The sequence below is a fragment of the Schistocerca americana genome, chromosome 7, assembly GCF_021461395.2.
Source record: "Schistocerca americana isolate TAMUIC-IGC-003095 chromosome 7, iqSchAmer2.1, whole genome shotgun sequence".
Classification (NCBI taxonomy): Eukaryota; Metazoa; Arthropoda; class Insecta; order Orthoptera; family Acrididae; genus Schistocerca; species Schistocerca americana.
In genome coordinates, this window is record NC_060125.1 from 379,867,082 (window position 1) to 379,876,834 (window position 9,753).

Below are 9,753 nucleotides of genomic sequence, written 5' to 3' on the forward strand. Positions count from 1 at the left end.
CAAAGGCATCACATTTACGTGTACATTAATCTAAAGTGTGTTGAGGATTATTTTCTGGGTGTGCCAGTGAGACTACGCATAGAAATTTAACGCTATTTCAGTGCAGGAGTTGTATACTAAAATCTTTTCATTGATGTCTTTACTTATATTTTATTCTGGAAATTTATTTGTCTGGCGCATAGAGCACGGTAAAAAACACAACATCAGCTGACACTTCTACATTCGAATGTTTACTCTAAATCGCTGAGATAAATTTCAGTTGATAAGATAGTGCAAACAATGGAAATAAAAACGTTTTATAGAAGCACATTTATTTTACTGTATTTGGTAGTTCTTTATTAGTTGCTATGTTAAAATAATATTTGCACACTGAACAATTTTTGAAGAAATTTATAGTTAGTTTCTGGCTTATCATTTAGCAACTTGTTGTCATATATCACACAACATCTACAATAAATGAAAATGGCTAGTTCTTCATACAAGTCCATTGTGTGTCCCTTCTCAATTGTATGTAATTAATTATTTATTTATTTACGTAGCTTACGCCCACATTGGAGCACTAAAATCAAACATAATACAACAGAGTCTACGATAATTAAGTTTAGGTCTTAGCAGTCAGCAATTTCTTCGTTTCCCAAAATTTCTTCATTCGCTGTGATCTGGCTACTCGTTCTTCTGCAGATATGACATACTTCTTCCGTTCTGACTGTCTGAATTTCAGCCGTGTGTATTTGTTTTCTGAAGCAGTTTCTATTCTCTTTGTTGAATTTGGTGTGTGCTGATTTCAGTTCATCTAGATCACTTTGTACTTCTTTAAACCAGATGTTTTTGGTTTTACTGTTCCAGAAGTAGTCAAAAAGTAGCTTCAGGATTATAGTATTTGGTAGGCGAGATATTGGGCCGAAAAATGTAATCCTTCTATTCTGCATTGTATCAATAATGTATGTATGTAATGCATTAATATCATTCGCGTTATCGTGTAATGGGTGAGCAGTGTCCTTAATGTGGGTGGTTAGTGCTGATTTAGCGTAATTGTTTGTATGTTGAGCTTTTACATGGTTTTAGTATCTTTTTCAGAAGTCTCTTTCAGTTAGTCCTCTATGTAGGTTAGGCGGTAAGTTTTGTTCGTCTTGGTACTTCAACGGACGCATGCAGAACGCTCCATGCATTGGTGTCGCAGGTATTTTGTTCCTCGGCTATGGATCGTACGCTATTGCTGGTGTTGACGTCAGTTCGCTATAACACAGCTCCCTCCAAACGAACAGTTCGTGGACTGCCGGATCTACCAGCTTCCCATCCGTCTGGTATGAAGGATCCTATTTCATGAAGACAGCAACCAAATCTTTGAAATATTACGTGATTTATTAACTTCCTCTCCGGAAATCTGCATACAAGCGCCTTGCAACCTTACTGTTGCAACGTGCCTACCCATAAATGAGATGCATGTTAGTTAGCTTCACTGTAGCGTAATCAGCCAGCAAGTGCAAGAAAACTTTCATGTAAGTGAAATATAAACAACAATAATGTAATTGTTCACTCAGGGACGTGGACACTGCTAGTAGTAATGAAAACTTTCCCTTCTTAGCAGTAAGACGTAATAGTGTTGCAGTCTGATTTGACTCTGCCAACGTGTTGCATACGAAGTAGTCTAAGAAACTGTAAACGTTGGCCTAAGGGAAGTACAGCGTGAAAACCCTCTAGGATCCGTAGAGGCGAAACAGTGCGCCTGTGACATTTCTGTCAAATACAAAAATGTTTAATTTCATCTAACCTAATAACTCTACAAACATGCATATGTAGTTGTTTTACACCCTATTATACAACGTGTTAGAAAAATACTTTATACAGTCTTTGGGGACACATTCCTTGCATCGAAAAAAAGTCCAGAAAACGTAGGCTATAAAATTCATACATTAAGAGCTACAAGCACTTTTTCATCTTCGATATTGTGAACTTCTCTCTTCTACTGAACAAATGTCGATAGCTCTTAAAGTATGCATCTTAGAGCCCATGTTTACCAGGAATTATTTCTTGTTTTTGTGTAAGGAAACTGTTACCAAAATTTATAAATGTACTTCTTGGACACCTCGCATATTAGTGTTTTAGATTATATTGTCTTGAACCAAATGCAGTGCGTATAGGCTAGCCTTGTGTAGATCCTCCATAGAGCAGGTGTCTGGACACAGATCACGCAGCAAGGGTGGGAAGTAGTCTGCAGGTGCAGGTGCCCCAGTCATACGGAGCCTTGTCGTCCAACAGCCCCCACCCCCACATGTCTGCAGCTTCAGAGCTCAGACTGTTGAGAGACTTCCGGGTCTTTTACTCCTTCTCGGTGCGACTCGGAGGGATTTCTTCTGTGGCTATTGGTCTGTCTTCGAGGTGCGAGATCCTTTCTTCCTACGTGCTGTCTTGTGCTTTGTGTTCTAACTGTGACGCTCTATGAGATAAAAAGAAAGCTTTTCCTAGATTTCAACCGTTGGTGGGCGTTCAGGAGGCCGTATAGCGGATTTATCGCCAAGGTTAACGCGTCTGTTTCCCCCTTTCTGACCAACACTTCCCGTGTGATAACAAGTGGTGCAGTACCAGAAAAACAGTACCGCTTATGTCTAGGTCCTTTCTGGCAACATGTCACGATACGGCACGGTTCCGTGAGAGGTATGTGGACCTGCTTAGCACTACACAACCTACTCCATATCAGGCACGCAAACTCTGCTGCTGAATAGTGCAGGGTGTCCCACATAAAACCGGTAAGCCTCACGTACCGATTAATTATCTCTAGTCGAAGTGCTTGGCAACATTGTCTCGAAATTTCGATGCATTGCATTTTATCGGGAAGTTGAGTGCTTCTCTGTGTTCCTACGTCAGTTGTGAGAAGGTCATATTTTTGAGTTGTTACAGAAATGGGGCAGTTTACATCAGAGCAGCGAATTGACATTGTGTTGTGTTACATAAAGTCAGCTTCCAACAAGAAATGTAAAGAAATGTTTCGAGCGAACAATCCTGGAAGGAAACTTTCTACGACCAGTACTATTCAAGACCTGTGCAAGAAATGGAGGGCAGTAGGATCCGCTCAGAATGTGCAGGGGAATAGGCGGCCGACAGTGAGGACCCCTGAAACTATAGAGAGATTTCTCATAGACATTACGAGAACCCCCCTCAAGTCGGTAAGGAGGTTATCGCAACAGGTTGGTGTACCTCGTACATCGTGTCATCTCTGAATTTCAACTCTTGCGCCACATTCACAAGACAGGCTTTTAGTAAAGATATGAAATTAAAAGCCTGTCTTGTGAATGTGGCGCAAGAGTTGAAATTCGGGGATCAGTATTGTAACTGACTGTCAACATCAATTGGTAAGGTTACTTGCACCCCTTTCTTTACTTCATGTTGTCAGATAAGGCCTGGTTTCATTTCTCAAGCTATGTAAACCACAAAACTGCAGATACTGGTCGCTGCATGAAGAGCTCTCTACTCAGAGAAGATATGTGTTTGGCGAGCGTTGTCTAGCATGCGCGTAATTGGCCCCTCATTTTTCAGTTACACCCTAAATAGGGCCTGATATCTAGAGGTCTTTGACTCTTTCTACGCACAATTAACAGATGCAGAGAAGCTGTATGCTGTACAAGATGGAGCAACCGCTCAAACATCCAACCAAATTATGGTCCATATCAACAACGTGTACCCTGAAGACAGACATGTCAGTGGAAGCCTCTGTTCCCCCTAGGTCCCCGCATTTACCATGTAAGATTTTGATTTATGGAGCACACTAAAAAATAAAGTCTATGCTGACAATCCTCGCACAAAAGACGTTCTTAAACGGAACGTTAGTATGGAAATTAACAACATCACGCCAGCAGAATTACACTGTGTTGTTGTTAACAATACTACACGAAGTGAGCGATGCCCGGTTGCCCATTTCCACTACATCTACCATCTATTTAACGTTACTACTATTTATTCTTCTTTAGTTAGTTCAGCGTTACTTGAATCTCGAATGTGAAGCATACCAGTTTTATGTGGGACACCCTCAATAAAACGAGGGCTGTAGTTCTTAATACCGAAGGCTGCACACCCCTTTTAATTTCTGCTAATCTGTTGTTTACGTTGTTTCCGTTGCAATTTTCTGTTTAATGTTCGTACCTTCTATCCAACGTGCCACTCAGATACGACGGTTTCGCACAGTGTCCTAATGGAGTGCCCTCCAAAGTCAATAGCAAGGTCCTTGTAGCCTTTCTGTTCTGCAGGGGGAACACACACACATTTCAGTGTCGGGATGATAGTGTGTGAGGTGACTGTAATAGGTAACAGACTGCTCCAGGGCTGCTGACAGATCTCCACGACCTCGGAGTTATCTCGTTTGGCAGCGATTGTCAGTAAATATAAAACTTTGAGTGTACTATGAGAGAGGCTGGTCAAAAATAAAAATGTTAAAAAAGCACCGGGGCAAGTACACTGCTCTGTTCGAGACTATTCTTCTGTCTTCTCCACCGGCTCAAGTCTTCCTCCAGGCGAAATTTATTATAATTAGTAACTGAATTCGCTATATATATTAGTTTAACCAATTCCTTCACATATGGACAATAAAAGTAGTGGACGTTAACTCCCCAATACGACGTAATGTAACTCTTGTCATAATGATTTTTTGATTTGTGTGCCTGCAGAAAAAATTGTCCCTTATTATAAATCCTGTCGGGATTCCCTGTATTTTTTAGGTATAAAATGTTTTTAGCTGGAACTATTCATTTGCATATAGACAATAAGTAGACGACGTTGGCTATGCAGTATGACGTAAAAGGAGGTTAGCTATATGGATCTGTAAACAGCGGCCTCAGTTAGGCTAATGTTTGTACATGTCTAAGTTAGATTGGAAGACGTGGCCTTATAATTACGTTCAGTCTACATGACTAATTATAAAGGTATGTGATTGTAGAACTGTAATTGTGTACAACTGTGACATGGGGTTTGACCAATGCACTGTTTCTACGTCTGATTCTTATATTATTTGTATTTAAAGCACTGACGGTAGCTGCACACTTAGTTGAAATCTGGATCCGCGATGCAATAAGAAAAAGGCAGATGACATTCCAACCAATGCTGACTTTCTTTCTCTCCTGACTTACATCACTGTTGTGGGGCGCAATCTTTGCCGTGGAACCGTACATGATGAATATGTGTAGAGCAGTATAATTAACGGTACATTCGTGTAAGGAAAACACAGTTAGGAAGGCCGTCCCTTCACCTTACAACGGATCTTTCATGCACCATACACGCGAGCGTTTCGTAATTTGACACGATTTAACTTTTTGATCACTAAAATTACTGAATATGCTGTACCTACACTTTGCATACCTGTATGAATAATTCAGTAAAGGAGAACACTGCTTTACAAGGTGCAGTGAAGTTGCTGAAGCACTGATTCCACGTAATTACAAGGTTCAAATGGCTCAAATGGCTCTGAGCACTATGGGACTCAACTGCTGAGGTCATTAGTCCCCTAGAACTTAGAACTAGTTAAACCTAACTAACCTAAGGACATCACAAACATCCATGCCCGAGGCAGGATTCGAACCTGCGACCGTAGCGGTCTTGCGGTTCCAGACTGCAGCGCCTTTAACCGCACGGCCACTTCGGCCGGCAATTACAAGGATAATGGGAAAAGGAAGTTACCATGTGGGAGGTACAACTGCCCATTCAATTAACTAGTGTACTTAAACTTTTCCTATTGCGAGTCAGTGCTGTTTTTGATAAATCTTTCTCTACTAAAACCTTTTACGGCGAAGCATACCCACCTAACGAGATTTTGCTATGTACATTCTTATCTTAAATTGTCTGAAAGCATCGTAGCCTCCGGGAGCGCATCTTTTGTAGCTGAGAATTCAGTATTCATGGCAGGTTGGAGGACTCACTCTGGAGACAGTTTTTTATAACAATGGCCGAGCATAGAAAGGGTCCACTGGCGCAGAAAATCTTCATACGGTCCAGTGAACGTAATGTTCTGAAATTACCTATAAAACGTCTGAAGGACAGAGCGAAACCGCAAGCTGTTAGCGTGGGCGTCATTGTGGTTCCAGTTCGAAGAAATGCACTCAGAATCAACGCCGTGAAAGGGTGGAAAAAATTACCAGGTAATTTATACAAAAGAAAAGGTTATACGTCTAACGGAAACATCAAAGCTGCAGTGGATATGTCCTTGCAACTGGTAAACAAGCGCCTATATTTTCAATAAACCAGAAATTCAAATTACTAGTTATGCATTGACACAGAAGAGACATCAAAGGTAAGTTACGTATGAAGTGTATTAGTGACATGCCGTAACAACGCCTGATGCTTGTCTATTTAACTTAATATTAAAGCAACAGTTTGTAATGCATGAGAAAGCAAATGCTGTTCTTGACCAGCGTTGGAAGACGGCCCCTGTATAGACCAAGATTAGCAGCACGTTAATAACGGCCCATGTATAGAGTTGTTGTGGTATTACTATACAAAAGGCCTTTCAGAAGACAATTACATTGACAGAAATATTGTTATTGTGGAAAACCGACTTGCCTTAAGAACCTGCCTCCAGGAATTTCGCGATGAAAGCTAAGGTGCAGTGCGCACTGAATCTTTAACCATCCAAATACTTCTGAGATGAAGGAGTAGAATCACGCCATAGAGGTCCCGAACGAATACTCAACAGCGTTCGTGACTAATTACGATCGTTGGAAACCAAGTATTAGATTGCTATGCTACGAAACTAGGGGTCTCACAATTACCAGCATATCTCGACAGCGTGGAGGAACAAGGCTGTACGCAATCCTTCAAATGCTCGAGGAGACGGAGGCAAGTTAGATACGAGGTCTTGCTTAGCCTTACTAGTTTTAACGGAAGGACAATTTAATGAAGCCGAATGGAAACCGTAGCAGCAAATTTAGACATGACATGACATTTAAAAGATCCCAATAGCTCTTTCCGACGTAGTCCTATCCTTCAAAAAGACTAATGGCGGCCAAACGCGCGGTCACTCACTGTTTAGGTACTGAATCATGATGTAGAACTTCATCATCATCATCATCATCATCAGTGTTCTGCCTAAAGGCAGGTTTCCACATGGTAGTTCTCCAGGCTGTCCGGTCTTCTGCCATCCTCTTCAGGTCTGCATAATTTCCTCTTCCCTTTATGTCGTCTATCACCTTGTATCTCCTTCTTCCTCTCAGTCTTCTCCCACAAACCAATCCTTCCAAAGCATCTACTAGCAAGCACTCCCTTCTCAATGAATGTCCCAACCAGTTCTTTTTCCTTTCTCTTACAACCTTCAGCAGACATCTTCTCTCACCAACCCTTTCCAATACTCTTTCATTACTCACTCTTTCCATCCAGCTTATTCTCTCCAGTCTCCTCCAAATCCACATCTCAAATGCTTCTAACCTTTTTCATCCTCTCGTCTCAGTGTCCATGTTTCTGCCCCATATAGTGCCACACTCCAGACAAAACATTTGCCAAGCCTTTTCCTTAGTCCTTTATATAATTTGCCACATAAGAGTCTCCTCTTTCTGTTGAATTCCTCCTTTGCTATGACAATTCGAGTTTTCACCTCCTGGTGACGTCTCAAGTCTTCAGTTATTGTGCTTCCGAGATATTTAAATTGACTTACTTGGCTAATGGTAGATTGTACTATTTTAATATTGGACAGTCTGCGTCTTGTACTGATGACCATACTCTTTGTTTTTGCTGTGTTTATTTGCATCCCATATTCCACACAAGCTTCATTCAGATCTTTGAGCATGTTATTCACTGTCCGCTCACTTTCTGCCACTAATACCATGTCATCAGCAAATCTTATACATTCTATTCTCTTTCCACCAATACATATTCCTCTTTTCCATCTAAACTTTTCGCAATAATCTCTTCAAGGTATACGTTAAACAACAGTGGGGAAAGGCAACACCCTTGTCTAACACCTCGTCCAATGCTGCTTCCTTCTGACATTTCATTTCCAATCATTATCCTTACTTTCTGGTGTAAATATAGATTCTGTATGAGTCGCCTCTCTTTCCAATCTACTCCTTTCCTCTTCAAGATATCCATCAGCTTGTTCCACTGAACTCTGTCAAAAGCCTTTTCTAAATCTATAAACACAGCAAAGATTTCTCTACCCTTTTCCATATACCTTTCCCCTATAGTTCTTAGCAGGCCAATAGCATCTCTTGTTCCTTTTCCTCTTCTAAATCCGAACTGCTCCTCTGCAATCCCTCTATCTAGCTTGCCATATAACCTTCTGCTCAACACTCTCAGCAAGATTTTAGCTGCATGAGAAATTAGACTGATGGTCCGGTGCTCTTCACATTTTTTAGTATTTCTCTTTTTTTTCTTGCCTTGTTTCCCAGACTCTTCAACAGTTCTGCTGGCAAATCATCTATTCCACATGCCTTCCTATTCTTCATCTCCTTCAGCGCCTTTTCTACTTCTGCTTCCAAGATGGTAAATCCCTTTCCATCTTCCGGCACATGTTGCTCCTGTTCAACCTTAATTTCGCTTTGCATTTTATCCCCCCTTATACAGACATTCAATATATTCTTGCCATCTGTTTAAAACGTCCTGTGGTTGTTCTGCTAGAGTACCATCCGCTCTTTCTATTTCCATGTTATTCCTCTTTCTTTTACGTTCAAAAACTATCTCAGTAGCCAGTCTGTACATCATTTCATACTTTCCCTCTCTCTCCATTTTCTCTATTTCGTCACATTTCTGTTTCATCCATTTTCCATTGCTTCTTCAGTTTCTCTTCTTAATTCATTATTCAGTTTCCTGTACCTCTTTTTGCCTTCTTCAGTTTCTACACTTTTCCACTTTCTGCGCTCTTCCACCTTTTTCAACATGTTTTCTGTTATCCATTCTTTCCGGTGCTTTGGGGTACTCTAATTCCTAGTACTTCTTCGGCAGAGTCCATGAGTCCTTCCCTCATTTTAATCCACTTGTCATTAACACCTTCATCAACACTACCTCTTTGCCATTTTTCCATAAATCTGTTCTCCAACTCTGATGCCTTTCCTACCTCTTTGAGTCTTTCTATGTTTAGTCTTTCCTTTGCTTTACCTCTCCAGACTTGGGAATCATTAATACGAATCTCAGTTACTTGGGAAAACGGATGTGGCAGCTGAATTCCATAAATAAGAATCAGAATCAACACGACCCTGTCCTAAAGACCTGTACAATATATCCCCGTTTCTGCAGGACTAGTAAATTTGAAGGTATCAGTTAGGTGGACGATAGTGCAAACGCCCATAATGCAGTTTTCAGTCAGTGAATTTGCGTTGTTTGATGATATGTTTTTTTGCATTAACGCAAGAAAATGTCACAGAACGAAGTTTATACCATATCCCGATCGATCGCGGAAGATGATATATCATGCCAGGGATGGAGAAGACTTTACTTCTTGGGCGTTAAACAGTGCCAAGACCATTAAAGTACATTAGAATATAAGCCAGAGTAATTAACACTCATAACGAAGTATAGATTTATTGGAGAACATCCTTCTACTGAAGATAGTGCCTGTCGAGAAGTCGAATAATTCAAATCCTTAACTCGAGTCAGTTTTTTTCTGTTTTCCTCATAAACAATATGAGCATATTACAAAATGTAGGTTAGATTGGTGGGCTGAAAACAAAGATCGGTTTGGCAACGGACATGGTATAGGAACAGCTGACCATTTATTTCAACTAACAACTTATGTTCAATGGTGTTTCAGCGGTAATAACAACTTAATGGTATCCTAGCATA